At 28.8% G+C, this 7,144-nt stretch overlaps 1 long non-coding RNA gene across 1 annotated transcript; it reads right to left on the bottom strand.

Moving 5' to 3' along the window:
* Nucleotides 1–311: 311 nt before the first annotated feature.
* On the bottom strand, nucleotides 312–1,623 carry LOC120091710. Its single transcript, XR_005485817.1, has 3 exons — nucleotides 989–1,623; nucleotides 819–905; nucleotides 312–726 (listed from the first exon to the last, which is right to left on the bottom strand). It is a non-coding gene; the product is annotated as an uncharacterized LOC120091710 (long non-coding RNA).
* Between the last annotated feature and the right edge of the window lie 5,521 nt (nucleotides 1,624–7,144).

Genomic DNA, 7,144 nt, shown 5'->3' with positions numbered 1-7,144 from the left:
AATGCCAGAATGAAATAACACTTATTTTATTCATAAAGCAATGTGTATAATTACAAACAACGAGACTCCGGGAGAATTAAGACATCAATCCCAACAATCTCCCACTTGTTCTAATGCTTCGGGAGACTAATGTACAATACAAGAAAAAACATGTACAATATACAATAAACTAGAGCATCCTCAGTATCATCTCCCACTTGCTCTAGATTCTTCTCCCACTTGCTCAATCGTTTACACGATTGTTCTTCCTCTGGTTTCTGCCTCTAACCAAGTCCACACACCTCTAGATGCTCACATCGAGAATACCAAGGTAACCTTATTGGTGGTGTCTTACTCAACTCGACACAACCAAGATTCTGTGGAGGCCGTTTGCAGTGTTTTCAATGTTCGTGACCTTGGTGATTGCCTTGTTCGATTCGCTGTGATCGTGCAGTGTAACGGTCATGTTGGATAAATGTTCATATGTTGCCGTGTCATTGTGATTAAGCGTTCGTGATCAAGGAACTTGAAGATGAGTCTTCAAAGGTTTGTTATTCCTATCTCTTGATCGTGTAGCATGCTGTAATTTCTGTTTTATGCATAACTGTATGTTTCCATTTGTGATTGTAATTGTAATGTTCATATACGATTGAAATTTGGAAAGATCCTTCCGCTGCTCATGGAAATCCTCGTGTCTGATTTCCTTCAATCTTCCCCTTAGGCTAGCTTAGATTTTGAATTAAATCCCTATCAAAACCATAACCGAAACGAATTCCCAACTAAGATCAAAACTCAAAATTTACAACCATTCAGAAGACTTTCAAGATCACAATACTTACCCAATGCGGGGTTTATTCCAAACCCAATTCCAACCTTCAGTTAAGATGACCAAACTGGAAGTATCAAGAATCGCCAAGATCAACCTCCTAAATCATTATGCAACCAAAACCAAAGTTAAAACTTAGTGGGTATTCAAGACCAAAAGAACCCATATCTAAATATACAACACCTTATCCACAAAGTATGCCGAAAAAGCCCAAAGCTCATTGTTAAAGCTGCTGGATAACGTTGAAAAATTCCTCGAAACTTTGTTCGAGCTTCAAAACATTATGGGTATAACTCAAATCAGACTAGCAATTAACTAGGTACTAAGGCATCAAACAAGAATAGACCCAAAACGTCCAAAGTCTATCCGAAACGACAAAAACCGACAAACTGATCACGATTCGATGATAGACAGGGTTGTCTGCATCAGCTTGGTGAATAGGCACTTAGGCTAGATCGAGGACGTAGCGAAATGAAGGGGGCGTCGACGATGAATGGAGGAAGCGAAGGCGTACGACTGGACGTCAAACGAAGACGTGTAGTGACTGGCACGAACTCGAGCATCGGTGGCTGGGCTGAATGGCGATGATTGTTGTCGTGAACCTGGGCGTCGGTGGCTGGGCTAAACGGTGACGACGACTGGGCTGACTGTGGGTGGCTTCACGTAGCTAGAAGAGGAAGAGATTGGGGAGTGGGGTCTGGCTGCACGATGAAGAAAGAGAAGAATGAAGGTTTTTTTTTCTTTTAGTGCATGCTTCCCAAGGTTTCACTATATATATATAAAACCAAAAACCTAGACTCATTTCCTCAAAGAGGTTATTTTTCCTAAAAGAAAACTCTAAATAAATATATATAATAATCTACACTTTCTCCAGAATTCCAATAAAATTCCAAAGAGAATAAAATCTCAACCATCAATCCAATTAAACCAAAATTTAAATTCGATCTTCAATAATTGAATTAAATCCATATCTCTCATCACGGTTAATTTGAATTGATTTATTGGCCAAAATAAACAAATTTCAAAACCCTAAAATCCAAAATAATGCAAGATAAATTAATACAATTTCTTGAAATTTTAGATACAATAAATATATAATTTAACTTAATAATAGCAGTAATAATAATAATAATAATTAATAATAATAATAATTATTATTATTATTATTATTATCCATTATTATTATTATTAAGCTAGAACCGCCAGCAATGGTTAGAAGACTTTGCCGATCGGATGGGAAACCGCCCCACGTATTTTGTTTATTTATATTTATCATTGATTAAGATAAAAACAAAAAAAACAAACTTGGTTTTTTCTTTGAAAATAAAAAAGAAAAACAAATAAACAAGTCAAAATTGTCAAAATTATGCCAAAAGACTTGGGGCTCCGTGCCACGTGATCAATAATAATAAACAAATGATTATAAATAATAAAATTAAAAAACATGATGGAACAATTTGTCAGTTCTTGATCACAAATCACGACTTTGGATGAAGTGGATCAGCATAAATTACAATTGTTTGATTCCATTGGGATAAATTACAATTGTATTATTTTATTACTTTAGATTTTATTCTAATTTATTCGACTTTCTTTTTGAAACGTCTCTTTTGTTTCTTTTACATTTTTTCTTCATAAACAAATAAATGATTCTAGATTTTATGCTTTTCATGTATCATATGTGGACAAATTGAATGGATTGTATGTGACTTTAATTTATATGGGGTAAGAATGGTTGCTAAATAAAGAATTAATCCTATTGTCAAATGAACATAGTTCAATTATTATTATTTATTAAAATTTTTATTATATTAAAAAAGAACAATAAGGAGAGAATCTTTCTCTTCTTTTTTGGCCCTAAAACTTTTGAAAATTTCTTTTTTGCCTTCACAAATCTTCATAATGTTTGTAATAATTCAGTAAACGAACACATCTCCAAAAGGATATCACAAGCTTGATGCATCTCTTTACATATTAATTAAATTTCATATAAGCATATTCCTTCACATTATAACCACAAATTTCATAGACATATTCGTTCATGTCATAACTACCAATTTTTCATGTATAAATACAAACTTTTTTTGTTATTTTTTGGCCCTATTTTCATTTTCAAAATGTCCTATGATAGAAAGAATTTTAGAATGATAGTATTGAAGTTTTCATCATTGTTTTCAAGATGGTCGCAATCATCCTCTATATCTTCGTTTTATTGGGTTTTTCTAGTACATTTTTGTTGCCACAGCCACCCAAATGAAATTTTGACGAAAATTCTCTAGGGATCTTCCAAATGGAAACTAGTGAATTTTTTCTCTCTAATTATTCTTTTTAAGAAAGAAAATGGAGGATGTTAAGTAAAAAAGATTGAAAAGATAGAAAGATTTGAAGATATATTTTAGGTATATTATTCCATCAAAATTGAAGATGACTAATATAAAGAAGCATAAATACAAAAATCTAACAAATAGAAGGGACGATATACGTATCAAGATGACACTGGACAATGATTAACAACCAAACAAAAGAAATTAAATAGTACATAGTTAACCACAACATAAAGTAGAAAAGAAACTTTAATACCATGGAGAAGATATATTGGGTTGGGGGTTAAAATAAATCTCTACATTTTTTTTTTGTATTATTATTATGATATAATTATATACTAATATAAAAGGGTTTACAAGAAATCGAGGTGAATCTTTATCTTCCTACTTTGTTATTCATTTTAAAATAAATATATATTATATCATCAATTTTAATTGTTTGTACCGTTTGTTCTTATAATTGTGTTATTTTACCTTTTTCCCCTTATAATTAATATACAATCATACCCACATATAATTAAAAAGCAACTACATGTGTACTGTTTTTGTAGAAGAGTGCATACCTTTTCGTATTATTATTTATTATGCTTGTTTCTTTCTTTTTCTTTATTTATTTTTTTCAATTTTAAACCTTTCCGATAAACATAGTAAACTTCTATATTTTTTTTTCCTTCAAAATTAATAAATTTAATTGTTAACTCATTCACATTTTAAACAATTTTATAAAATATGTTTTTTTTTCTTTAATTTCTGATTTTAGAAATCACTCTATTTCGAGATGTGTACGATATTTTATGATGCGACGTTGAGTATACTATGTGATGATAAAAGTTATAAAAAAAAACTCTTTGGTAAAGAAGTTTTGCAAAATTTAATATTGCATTTACGTGGCTTTGATGAGAAATTGAAATACACATGAGGTTGTACTTGATTACTAATCCTAATTTTCTTCTACATGTGATGACATGTTTCACCCACCATTCGGTTTATATATCTATTTATAAGTCACATTTTTAAAATATATAAAATGTAAAATGAAATATAGAAAACAATTAATGCAAACAAATAAGATCAGATAATAACTTATCTTATTTTGTCTATTTTTCTGTTCAATTTTATTTTACGAATTTCATTTCAATTACTTCAGGTGTATTTTAATTTTATTCATAGCATCTACTTTATAATTTTTTTTTTATATCTTTCTTTACTTTTATTCATGTCAAATATTTAAAATTTAAACTCAATTACAAATGTATTCATTCCAAAACCTTATTTCTACATTAAAAATTATGTCTTGAAATTTTCTACCACGGTTTTGTTATTTATATTTTGATTTGAATGAAGTAGAAATAGATATATTTAATTTTCACAATTTTAATCTTTATTTTAAAATATAGAATCATGATCAAATTACGGTGATTATAAAAGTTAGATTGTTTTGGTTGTTTTTACCTTTCAATTTTATTAAATCAAATATTCAAAATTATTTCATTCCTAAGTAAAAATAAAATTCTTAAGAAATCTAGAATTACATGATATTATTTTTAATAAATATATTGTACAATAAACAATAAATATATAGTCTTAGGTACTTTTTTTTTTTTTACTTCATTTGATTATAATTATTTACTTATTGAACTCCAAGAAAAATAAATTAGGGCATTTTTAAATATAAAAATATATTTAAAAATATTTATACTTTATAGTAAAAAGTTCCAAAAGTGTTGCACTTTTAGAACTTTTTGCTATAAAGTGTAAATATTTTTTGAATTTTTCTATTTATAAGAATTTTTCAAATAGATTCTCAATCAAAATTTAAATTTTATCATAAAAATTATGTAAAAAATCATTATAAATATTTTATGTCATAAACATTATAAACATTTTAAACTACGTGCACCACATGTGTCTTTAACTAGTCTTATTTAAATACCTCAAATCGTGTAACATATTTGAATCATATTTAAATAGTATTTATTTTAATATCTCAATTTGATATTTAATAATCAAATATATTAAATACATTTCACTTATTAATATATCAAATGTATATTAAAATCAATTTAAACAGTTCAAATTTTCACCCAAATAAAATTGATCCCTAATTGTTCCTAATATGCAAGTAATGAGACCTAATAAATCTACAATTTATAAGCTTTAATGATCTAAAATTCATTAATTAACTCGTTAAGTAATCAATTCTCGTTCATTAACTATATGTTACTCCATTATAGACCTAGAGTTACATTCTTGTGTATACAATTCTCATTCATTAACTATATGTTACTCCATTATAGACTTAAAATTACATTCTTGTGCACTGTAGGACAAGTTAATGGATATAATCATTATAAGCAATTTGATAGTTCATAAGTTGTTCGAAATTACAGTTGAATCAGATATCAATTTTATCCATGTAATTGTCTCTTGTACCTTAAGTACCACTAATCTTTCCATATATGGATTGAAGAAATTTCATCTTGTAAAATTACGTCTCAACTCTCTCTTATTGAATCGATTTCTAGAGTCATTCTCACTCATGCAAATCAAAACATGAACCCTCACATATAGAAGTTCATAATCAAAGTACGAGCCCAACGAGAACCTTGTATTTTTTTTTTCCAATAAATGCTATACAAATTCTATCATCAGATGATAGATCTTCAAACCATTGCTTTGTGTAAAACTGTTGTGTAAATCTTCCCAAGCTTTCTTCACCGACCTATTGTAAACAATGTTAGTGACAGTTGCTTTGAATAATGAATTGAAAGTCCATGAATCAAATAATGTCATCATTACATCCCCAAGTTGTTCGCATACTTCCTTTTGGGCTTCCAGTTTCTTTATCGTTTCATTGACAAAAACAACTTTGTTCTTCACCGATCGCACCATCATCATCGCTCGACTCCATCCAACCATAATTATTGCTTTCGCTGAGTAGCGGCTAGGTTAAAAAATATCCTAGTTGCACATCAATGGTTGGAGAAGGATTCTTTGTTAGTTGAAATTAGGTTAAAACAAACCGACCTTTTTTTAATAGGATTTCCTTTCTTCACAGAAGCCCAATAAAACAAAATACCACTTGCTTAGAAACAAAGACAAGAAATTTCCTTATGTGATTCACCTTCAGTCTAGTAGAGAAAAACAAATTGAGTAAAAATTTTAGGTATAATCGGTCTTTATCTTCTCATTCTGTCAATTTCATTCTCTGGCTTAGGGTTCTAAAGCTCTCTAACTTCTCCCTCTTGTTTTTGGTCATTTCATGTAGATCGAAGAAGAAATTTTTTTGAAGAAAATGAGCATGCAATTTATGAGATGAAGAGAGAAGAAGAAGATATGCACAAGGATTATAGTGGTTCGGTCTAATAGACCTACATCCTCTATCAAAGGTATGAGTTCCTTCTTTTATTCAAGAGATTTTTTTTTAAGGTGTTTTAGATTTTTTCAGATTTCTTATGTCATCTTTATTTTTTCTTCTAAATATGTTTTATATACGCACTACACAGATATGTTTATAAGAAGGTTACAAAATATGTAAGCTAAAAAACAACTTTTTCAGATTATTTATTGTTTCAACAAATAGTAACAGTTTTCTGTTTTCTTGTAATAAGTATATATGAATCATAACTTCAGCTTTAAAGTTTAAAGGTAATTGTTTAGCTTAGTTTCTTTTACATGAAAAAAAACAGTTGCTTGTTTCTTTGTCCATGATAGGAAAGTCAGGAAGAACATAGTGTTTGGGAATCTTGTGGTTTGTAATGTATAAAAAAATTATTTATTTAATAAAATAAAGAGTTATTTTATTTGACATTTAGACTTGTGTAATTCAATCCAATAAATTAAGATCTAAGATTATTTCATGTAACTTGAACAGAGTATGGTTGATATATATGTGGATCATGTATAAGTGATAATCTAAATAGTTTATAGTATATGGATAAGGTTATGTAACTTATTCTAGTAACTTTATGGATGTGATTCATTTTGTAATTGTTACAAGCAATTTGATCCAATT

The sequence above is a fragment of the Benincasa hispida genome, chromosome 11, assembly GCF_009727055.1.
Source record: "Benincasa hispida cultivar B227 chromosome 11, ASM972705v1, whole genome shotgun sequence".
Lineage (NCBI taxonomy): Eukaryota > Viridiplantae > Streptophyta > Magnoliopsida > Cucurbitales > Cucurbitaceae > Benincasa > Benincasa hispida.
The sequence above is the reverse complement of the archived record's forward strand: the minus strand, read 5'-3'. Positions and strand labels throughout refer to the sequence as shown.